This window comes from Arachis stenosperma, chromosome 7 (genome assembly GCF_014773155.1).
Source record: "Arachis stenosperma cultivar V10309 chromosome 7, arast.V10309.gnm1.PFL2, whole genome shotgun sequence".
Taxonomy (NCBI): Eukaryota; Viridiplantae; Streptophyta; class Magnoliopsida; order Fabales; family Fabaceae; genus Arachis; species Arachis stenosperma.
Genome location: NC_080383.1, coordinates 54,502,026 through 54,513,239, shown reverse-complemented (window position 1 = coordinate 54,513,239; position 11,214 = coordinate 54,502,026). Strand labels below are relative to the sequence as shown.

The 11,214-nt window shown below is 36.9% G+C and overlaps 1 non-coding gene across 1 annotated transcript; it reads right to left on the bottom strand.

Moving 5' to 3' along the window:
• Nucleotides 1-1,818: 1,818 nt before the first annotated feature.
• Nucleotides 1,819-1,926, bottom strand: LOC130943024 (small nucleolar RNA R71). The gene has a single exon (XR_009071563.1). It is a non-coding gene; the product is annotated as a small nucleolar RNA R71 (small nucleolar RNA).
• Between the last annotated feature and the right edge of the window lie 9,288 nt (nucleotides 1,927-11,214).

Below are 11,214 nucleotides of genomic sequence, written 5' to 3'. Positions count from 1 at the left end.
TCATATTTTCTTGTTTTGTGTCTTTTCTTGTTTTTCATATGCATTTTTGAATTCATGGTGTCTAAATATGAAAAATCTCTAAGTTTGATGTCTTGCATGTTTTTCTTTTCTTGAAAATTTTTCAAAAATAAGTTCTTGATGTTCATCATGATCTTCAAAGTGTTCTTGGTGTTCATCTTGACATTCATAGTGTTCTTGCATGCATCATTTATTTTAATCCAAAATTTTTATGTGTTGAGTCATTTTGTGGTTTTTCTCTTTCCACATTAAAAATTCAAAAAATCAAAAAAATATCTTTTCCTTTAATTACTCATAATTTTTGAAATCCTTGGGTTGACTTAGTAAAAAAATTTTAAAATAAGTTGTTTCTTGTTAGTCAAGCCAAGATTTCAATTTCAAAAATTTATCTTTTCAAAATCTTTTTCAAAATCAAATCTTTTTCATTTTTTTCTTTATTTTTCGAAAATTTTTAAAAATCTTTTTCAAAACTTTTCAAAATCTTTTTCTTATTTGTACTTCAAAATTTTTCAAAAACTTTACTAACAATTAATGTGATTGATTCAAAAATTTCAAGTTTGTTACTTTCTTGTTAAGAAAGGTTCAACCTTTAAATTCTAGAATCATATCTTTTAGTTTCTTGTTAGTCAAGTCATTAACTTTAATTTTCAAAATCAAATCTTTTTAAATTTCTTTTTCAAAATAAATTTCAATCATATCTTTTTAATCATAACTTTTCAATCATATCTTTTCAATCATATCTTTTTCAAATAATATCTTTTCAAAAATCAATTTCAAAATCTTTTCTAACTTCTCATCCTTTCAAAATTGATTTTCAAATCTTTTTCAACTAACTAATTGACTTTTTGTTTGTTTTACTGTTTCTTATCTTTTTAAAACCACCTAACTACTCTTCTCTCTCTAATTTTTGAAAATCACCTCCCACTTTTTCAAAAATCTTTTTATTTAACTAATTGTTTTAACTTTTAATTTTATTCCCATTCTTATTTTCGAATTTTAATTAATAATTAAAATAAAAACAAAAATAATTTTTCTTTTCCTTTTAATTATTTTTGAAAACTCCCCCCTCTCTCCTTCTATTTATTTTATTTATTTACTAACACTTCTCATCCACTCATCAAAAATTCGAACCCTCTCTCTCTCTGAGTTCAAATTTTTCTCTTTCTTTCCTCATTTTTATTCTTCTTCTCTTCTATTCACATAAAGAATCTCTATACTGTGACATAGAGGATTCCATACTTTCTTTGTTTTCTTCTCTCTCATATGCGTAGGAACAAGGAAAAAGGCATTCTTGTTGAAGCTGATCCTGAACCTGAAAAAACCTTGAAGAGGAAGCTAAGAGCAGCTAAAGCACAGTACTCTGAGGAGGACCTAACTGAAATTTTCAAATAGGAAAAGGATATGGTAGCCGAACCCAACAACAACAATGTAAGGAAGATGCTTGGTGACTTTACTGCACCAAATTCCAACTTCCATGGAAGAAGCATCTCAATCCCTGCCATTGGAGCAAACAATTTTGAGCTAAAGCCTCAATTAGTTTCTCTGATACAACAGAATTACATGTTTCATGGACTTCCATCAGAAGATCCTTTTCAGTTCTTAACTGAATTCTTGCAGATCTATGATACTGTTAAGGCCAATGGAGTTGATCCTGAGGTCTATAAGCTTATGCTTTTCCCTTTTGCTGTAAGAGACAGAGCTAGAACATGGTTGGACTCTCAGCCTAGAGATAGCCTGAACTCTTGGGATAAGCTGGTCACGGCTTTCTTAGCCAAGTTCTTTCCTCTTCAAAAGCTGAGCAAGCTTAGAGTGGATGTTCAAACCTTCAGGCAGAAAGAAGGTGAATCCCTCTATGAAGCTTGGGAGAGATACAAGAAACTGACCAAAAAGTGTCCTTCTGACATGCTTACAAAATGGACCATCCAGGATATATTCTATGATGGTCTGTCTAAATTATCTAAGATGTCATTGGACCATTCTGCAGGTGGATCTATTCACCTGAAGAAAACGCCTGGAGAAGCTCAGGAACTCATTGAAATGGTTGCAAATAACTAGTTCATGTACACCTCTAAAAGGAATCCTGTGAGTAATGGGACGCCTCAGAAGAAGGGAGTTCTTGAAATTAATGCTCTGAATGCCATATTGGCTCAGAACAAAATGTTGACTTAACAAGTCAATATGATTTCTCAGAGTCTGAATGGTTTACAAAATGCATCCAACAGTACTAAAGAAGCATATTCTGAAGAAGAAGCTTATGATCCTGAGAACCCTGCAATGGCAGAGGTGAATTACATGGGTGAAGCCTATGGAAACACCTATAATTCCTCATGGAGAAATCATCCAAATTTTTCATGGAAGGATCAACAAAAGCCTCAACAAGGCTTTAATAATGGTGGAAGAAACAGGTTTAGCAATAGCAAGTCTTTTCCATCATCCTCTCAGCAACAGACAGAGAATTCTGAGCAGAGCCCCTCTAGCTTAGCAAACATAGTCTCTGATCTATCAAAGGCCACTCTAAGTTTTATGAATGAAATAAGGTCCTCCATTAGAAATTTGGAGGCACAAGTAGGCCAGCTGAGTAAAAGAGTCACTGAAACTCCTCCTGGTACTCTCCCAAGCAATACAGAAGAGAATCCAAAAAGAGAGTGCAAGGCTCTAACCTTACTTGGTGTGGTCGAACCTAGAGAGGAAGAGGGGGACGTGAATTCTAGTGGGGAAGACCTCATGGGATGTCCTCTGGATAAAAAAGAGTTCCCAATTGAGGAACCTAAGGAATCTGAGGCTCATCTAGAGACCATAAAGATTCCATTGAACCTACATCTGCCATTCATAAGCTCTGATAACTATTCATCCTCTAAAGAGGATGAAGATATTACTGAAGGGCAAGTTGCCCAGTATTTGAGAGCAATCATAAAGTTGAATGCCAAGCTATTTGGTAATGAGACTTGGGAGGATGAACCTCCATTGCTCATTAATGAACTGAATACCTGGGTTCAGCATACTTTACCTCAAAAGAAAGAGGATCCCGGAAGGTTCTTAATACCTTGTACCATAGGTACCATGACCTTTGAGAAGGCTCTGTGTGACCTAGGGTCAGGCATAAACCTCATGCCCCTCTCTATCATGGAGAAACTGGGAATCTTTGAGGTTCAAGCTGTAAGAATCTCACTAGAGATGGCAGACAAATTCATGAAAAAGGCTTATGGACTAGTAGAGGACGTGCTAGTGAAGGTTGAAGGCCTTTACATCCCTGCTGATTTCATAATCCTAGACACTGGAAAGATGAGGATGAATCCATCATCCTTGGCAGACCTTTCCTAGCCACAGCAAAAGCTATGATTGATGTGGACAGAGGAAAGTTGATCCTTCAATTAAATGAAGACTACCTTGTGTTTAAAACTCAAAGATCTCCCTTTGTAACTATGGAGAGGAAGCAAGAAAAGCTTCTCTCAATACAGAGTCAAACAAAGCTCTCACATTCAAACTCTAAGTTTGGTGTTGGGAGGCCACAACCAAACTCTAAATTTGGTGTTGAACCCCCACATTCAAACTTTAAGTTTGGTGTTGGGAGGTCCCAACAATGCTCTGAACATCTGTGAAGCTCCATGAGAGCTTGCTGTCAAGCTATTGACATTAAAGAAGCGCTTATTGGGAGGCAACCCAATTTTATTTATCTATATTATTTCCTTTTTTTTAGGTTGATGATCATGTGGAGTCACAAAAACAACTGCAAAAATTAAAGAAAAATAAAAAATAGCACACCCTGGAGAAGAAACTTACTGGTGTTTAAACGCCAGTAAGGGTAGCAGAATGGGCGTTAAACGCCCAGTCTGGCACCATTTTGGGCGTTAAACGCCAGAAAGAAGCAATAAACTGGCGTTAAATGCCAGAAACAGGTTGCAACTTGGCGTTTAACGCCAGGAAAGGAATAAAAGCTAGCGTTTAACGCCAGAAACAAGCAGCAGTCTGGCGTTAAATGCCAGGATTGCACAATAAGGGCATTTTGCACGCCTAAAAGGAGCAGGGATGAGAAATCCTTGACCCCTCAGGATCTGTGGACCCCACAGGACCCCCAAAAACTCCACCTACCTCACTTTCAAATTCAAACACTTCCCCCTCCCAAAACCACACTATTCTATTCGGCCACTCTCCCTCTCTTTCCCTATATATACCCCTCTTCACTCCTTCATGTTCACACATCACAGACACTCTCTTACCCCCTTGGCCAAACCTATCTCTCCTTCCATCTCCTCTATTTTCTTCTTCTTCCCCTTCTTTCTTTCTTCTTTTGCTCGAGGACGAGCAAACCTTTTAAGTTTGGTGTGGTAAAAGCATTGCTTTTTGTTTTTCCATAACCATTTATGGCACCTAAAGCCGGAGAAACCTCTAGAAAGAGGAAAAGGAACGCAATTACTTCCAACTTCGAGTCATGGAAGATGGAGAGATTCATCTCAAAAGCCCATCACTAAAAAAATGATAGAGCAAACAAGAGAGCCCACTCATGGACCTCAACAAGAGCATGAGGAATTTCCTCATCAAGAAATTCCTGAGATGCCTCAAGAGATGCATTTTCCTCCACACAACTATTGGGAGCAACTCAACACCTCTTTGGAAGGCTTGAGTTACAACATAGACTAACTAAGGGTGGAGCACCAAGAGCACTCCATCATTCTCCATGAGATTAGAGAAGATCAAAGAGCTATGAGGGAGGAGCAACAAAGGCAAGGAAGAGACATAGAGGAGCTCAGGTGTTCCATTGGATCTTCAAGAGGAAGAACTAGCCACCATCACTAAGGTGGACCCATTCTTTGATTTCCTTGTTCTTATTTCTCTGTTTTTCGAGTTTGATGATTTATGTTTGTCTATGTTTGTGTCTTCATTACATAATCATTAGTGTCTAGTGTCTGTGTCTTGAAGCTATGAATAATTCCATGAATCCTTCACCTCTCTTAAATAAAAAATGTGCCTAATTACAAAAGAACAAGAAGTAATTAGATTTCAAATTTTATCTTGAAATTAGTTTAATTATTTTGATGTGGTGGTAATACTTTTTGTTTTCTAAATGAATGCTTGAACAATGCATATTTTTTATAGTGAAGTTTATGAATGTTAAAATTGTTGTCTCTTGAAAGAATGATGAACAAAGAGAAATGTTTTTGATAATCTGAAAAATCATGAAATTGATTCTTGAAGTAAGAAAAAGCAGTGAAAAAAAGAAAAAAAATGGCAAAAAAGAAAAAACAAGTAGAAAAAGCCAATAGCCCTTTAAACCAAAAGGCAAGGGTAAAAAGGATCCAAGGCTTTGAGCATTAATGGATAGGAGGGCCCAAGGAAATAAAATCCAGGCCTAAGCGGCTAAATCAAGTTGTCCCTAACCATGTGCTTGTGTCAAGAAGGTCCAAGTGAAAAGCTTGAGACTGAGTGGTTAAAGTCGTGATCCAAAGCAAAAAGAGTGTGCTTAAGAACTCTGGATACCTCTAACTGGGGACTTTAGCAAAGCTGAGTCACAATCTGAAAAGGTTCACCCAGTTATGTGTCTGTGGCATTTATGTATCCGGTGGTAATACTGGAAAACAAAGTGCTTAAAGCCACGGCCAAGACTCACAAAGTAACTGTGTTCAAGAATCAACATACTGAACTAGGAGAATCAATAACACTATCCAAAATTCTGAGTTCCTATAGATGCCAATCATTCTGAATTTCAAAGGATAAAGTGAGATGCCAAAACTGTTCAGAAGCAAAAAGCTACTAGCCCCGCTCATCTAATTGGGACTAAGTTTCATTGATATTGTGAGATTTATTGTATGTTTTCTTCTTTTTATCCTATTTGATTTTCAGTTGCTTGGGGACAAGCAACAATTTAAGTTTGGTATTGTGATGAGCGGATAATTTATACGCTTTTTGGCGTTATTTTCATATAGTTTTTAGTAGGATCTAGCTACTTTTTAGTATATTTTTATTAGTTTTTAAGAAAAATTCACATTTCTGGACTTTACTATAAGTTTGTGCATTTTTTGTGATTTCATGTATTTTCTGACTGAAATTGAGGGACCTCAGCAAAAATTTGATTCAGAGGCTGAAAAAGGACTGCTGATGTTGTTGGATTCTGACCTCCCTGCACTTGAAATAGATTTTTTGGAGCTACAGAATTTTTATGGCTCGCTTTAAATTGCGTTGGAAAGTAGACATCCAGGGCTTTCCAGCAATATATAATAGTTCATACTTTGCCCGAGTTTAGACGACGTAAACTGGCGTTCAACGCCAGCTTTATGCCCTATTCTGGCGTTAAACGCTAGAAACAAGTTACAAGCTAGAGTTAAACACCTAAAATAGGCTGTAAACTGGCGTTTAACTCCAAAGAAGGCCTATACATGTGAAAGCTTCAATAATCAGTCCAAGCACACACCAAGTGGGCCCGGAAATGGATTTCTGCATCATTTACTTATTTATGTAACCCTAGTAACTAGTTTACTATAAATAGAACTTTTTACTATTGTAATAGGGATCTTTTTCCCTATTTTTGAATTCATATGCCATTTGGGGGAGGCTGGGTATTCGGCCATGCCTAGACCTTGTTCTTATGTATTTTCAACGGTGGAGTTTCTACACACCATAGATTAAGGTATGGAGCTTTGTTGTTCCTTGAGTATTAATGCAAAGTACTATTGTTCTTCTATTCAATTCATGCTTATTCTTATTCTAAGATATTTATTTGCACACAAGAACATGATGAATGTGATGATTATGTGACACTCATCACCATTCTCACTCATGAATGCGTGATTGACAACCACTTCCATTCTACATGAAAACAAGCTTGAATGTATATCTCTTAGGTTTCTAATCAATGATTCACATCGACTCCCCTCTGACAATGGGGCATCTGAATTCGAGATTAGAATCTTCGTGGTATAGGCTAGAATCTATTGGCAGCATTCTTGAGATCTGGAAAGTCTAAACCTTGTTTGTGGTATTCCGAGTAGGATCTGGGATGGGATGACTGTGACGAGCTTCAAACTCACGACTGTAGGGCATTGTGACAGACGCAAAAGGATAGTAAATCCTATTCCTACACGATCGAAAACCAACAGCTGATTAGCCATACGATATTTGTGCATGGTATTTTTCATCCGAGACAAGAAATCCGATAATTGATTAGCCGTATAGAAACCGTAGATGACCATTTTCACTGAGAGGACGGGAAGTAGCCATTGACAACGGTGACTCCCAACATACAGCTTGCCATAGAAAGGAGTATGAAGGATTGGATGAAGGCAATAGGAAAGCAGAGATTCAGAAGGAACAATGCATCTCCATACGCTTATCTGAAATTCCCACCAATGAATCACATAAGTATCTCTATCTTTATTTTATGCTTATTTATCTTTTAACTATCAAAACTTTATAACCATTTGAATCCGCCTGACTGAGATTTACAAGATGACCACAGCTTGCTTCAAGCCGACAATCTCCGTGGGATCGACCCTTACTCACGTAAGGTTTATTACTTGGACGACCCAGTGCACTTGCTGGTTAGTTGTGTGAAGTTGTGAAAAAGAGTTGAGATTACAATTGTGCATACCAAGTTGTTGGTGCCATTGAGATCACAATTTCGTGCACCAGAACTCTTTTCCTATGTATATTTGTCGCTTTACTCCTATCTTGTTTTGTTTACGTATCTTTTACATGAGGGCGATGCTTTTCTGTTTAATGCTTTTGTTTTAACCTTCCTTCGAAGGTGATGAGCAGATATTTCTGGACTTTACTATGAGTTTGTGTGTTTTTATGTGATTTCAGGTATTTTCTGGCTGAAATTGAGGGACCTGAGCAAAAATCTTATTAAGAGGCTGAAAAAAGACTGCAGATGTTGTTGGATTCTGACCTTCCTGCACTCGAAATAGATTTTCTGGAGCTACAGAAGCCCAATTGACGCGCTTTCAATTGCGTTGGAAGGTAGACATCCTCGGCTTTCCAGCAATATGTAATAGTGCATACTTTGCCCGAGTTTTGATGATGCAAACTGGCGTTTAACGCAAATTTTCTACCCTATTCTGGCGTTAAACGCCAGAACTAGGCTAAAAGCTAGAGTTAAACGCCCAAACTGGCACAAAAGTTGGAGTTAAATGCCAGGAATAGCCTATGCACGTCAAAGCTTCATTGCTCAGCCCAAACACACACCAAGTGGGCCCCGGAAGTAGATTTCTGCACTATCTATCTTAGCTTACTCATTTTCTGTAAACCTAGGTTACTAGTTGAGTATAAAAATTATTTTTAGAGATTCATTCAGCACCTCATGACATTTTACATCTGAATTTCTATCTTCTACGGCATGAGTCTCTAAACCCCATTGTTGGGAATAAGGAGCTCTGCTATGTCTCGATGGATTAATACAATTACTTCTGTTTTCTATTCAATCAGGCTTGATTCTATTCTAAGATATTCACTCGCACTTAAACATGATGAATGTGATGATCCGTGACACTCATCACCATTCTCAACCTATGAATGCGTGCCTGACAACCACTTCCGTTCTACATTAGATTGAGTGTTTATCTCTTGGGTACCTGGTTCACGAGTTTGACTGCCTCTTCTGACAACAGAGCGTTCAATCCGTGAGACCAGAGTCTTTGTGGTATAAGCTAGAATCAATTGGCAGTATTCTTGAGATCCGAAAAGTTTAAACCTTGTCTGTGGTATTCCGAGTAGGATCTGGGATGGGAGGACTGTGAAGAGCTTCAAACTCACAAATGTTGGGCGTAGTGACAGACGCAAAAAGATCACTGGATCCTACTCCAGCACAAGTGAGAACTGACAGATGATTAGCCATGTATATGGACCTTTTTCACTGAAAGGACGGATGGTAGCCATTGACAACAGTGATCCACCAACATACAGCTTGCCATGGAAGGAGCCTTGCGTGCGTGAAGAAGAAGACAGTAGGAAAGCAGAGATTCAAAAGACAGAGCATCTCCAAAACTCCAACCCATTCTCCATTACTGCATAACAAGTATTTATTTCATGTTCTTTTATTTTTCGCAATAAAAAATAAGAACCATTATTGATATCCTGACTAAGAGTTACAAGACAACCATAGCTGCTTCAAGCCAACAATCTCCGTGGGATCGACCCTTACTCACGTAAGGTATTACTTGGATGACCCAATGCACTTGTTGGTCAGTTGCACGAAGTTGTGTATCATGATTTCGTGTACCAAGTTTTTGGTGTCGTCGCCGGGGATTGTTCGAGTTTGGACAACTGACGGTTCATCTTGTTGCTTAGATTAGGAATAATTTATTTTTTTTGTTGTCATAGAGTCATCAAATTTGAGTCTTTTATTTGATTTTCAAAAATATTATTTTTCTTTATTAATTATTAATTTTTCTTTGAGTTTAGTTTCATGTTTTAAGTTTGGTGTCAATTGCATGTCTTCATTTGTTCTTCATATTTTCGAATTTGTGTTCATTATTCTTTCTTGATCTTCAAGTTGTTCTTGTTTATTTTTTCTTGTTTAATCTTTAGTTTTTCTTGTGATTTTCGAAAAGTTCAAAAATATTTTTCAAGAAAATACTCTTTCTTTAATAACTCAGTTGGTTAGAGCGTTGGCTTATGTTTTTTGTATCTTCTTTTCAAAAATAAATTTTCTTTGATTAAATCTTGTGTCAAATTTTAAGTTTGATGTTCTTTCTTTATGTTCTTGAGTTCTTTGAGTCTTTGAATTTTGTTCTTGTTGTTCTTGTAAGTCTTCAAAGTGTTCTTGAGTCTTTCTTGTGTTTTGATCTTAAAATTTTTAAGTTTGGTGTTCCTTGATGTTTTCCCTCCAAATTTTCAAAAACAAGAAGAATTAGATCTAAAAATTTTAAGTCTTGTGTCTTTTGTGTGTTTTTCTCTTTCATCATAAAATTCAAAATAATAATAATAATAATAATAATAATAATAATAATAATAATAATAATAATAATAATAATAATAATAAATACAATAAAAATAAATAAAAATTCTTTATTTACAATCAACATCATATCCCTTTCTCCATCATGGATCTAAGTGGAAATGAACAGTCCATAAGGATTTTGGGGTCATATGCTAATCCCACTACTGCTTCATATGGGGGTAGTATCTGTATACCCCCCATTAAAGCTAGTAATTTTGAGCTAAACCCTCAGCTTATTATCATGGTGCAACAAAATTGCCAGTATTCTGGTCTTCCACAGGAAGAACCTATTGAGTTTCTGGCACAATTCTTACAAATTGCTGACATAGTACGTGATAAGAAAGTAGATCAGGATGTCTACAGACTATTACTGTTTCCATTTGCTGTGAAAGATCAAGCTAAGAGGTGGTTAAATAACCAACCCACAGCAAGCATAAGAACATGGAAACAGCTGTCAGAAAAATTCCTAAATCAATATTTCCCTCCTAAAAGGATGACACACCTAAGGCGGGACATCCAAGGCTTCAAACAAGGAGATAATGAATCTCTTTATGAAGCCTGGGAGAGGTACAGAGAGATGCTAAGGAAATGCCCCTCTGAAATGTTTTCAGAGTGGGTGCAGTTAAACATCTTCTACTACAGGCTTATAGAAAAAGCTCAGATATCTCTAGACCACTCAGCTGATGGATCTATACACATGAGAAAGACGATTGAAGAGGCTCAAGAGCTCACAGATATGGTTGCTAGAAATCAGCATCTGTACTTAAATAGTGAGTCCCTCATGAAAGAAGAAGCTAAGGCAGTATCCACTAACTTTAGTCCTCAAGAACAAGTTGCTGAACTCAATCAGCAGCTATCTTCTATAACAAAACAGTTAGCAGAATTTAAGGAGATGCTACAAGAAACCAAGAATGCTAACAAGGATATGGAAACACAATTAAATCAGATAAAATAGCAATTATCAAAACAGATAACAGAAGAGTGCCAAGCAGTTCAATTAAGAAGTGAAAAAACATTGAACACCTCAACTCAAGGCAGTAGAAAGCCAAGAAGAGAACAACTGACAGAGCATAAGCAAACTGCCACCCAAAGTCCCTCTGAGGACATTAAGAGCCCAGAGAGGAATAATTCTGGCATTCAAACACTAGAAAAGGGTGAAAACTGGCATTGAACGCCCAGTGGACGCCCAGTTCTGGCGTTCAAACGCCAGAAAAGGGTGAAAAGTTGGCATTAAATGCCCAAGCCATATCCAGTTGAACCCCTGA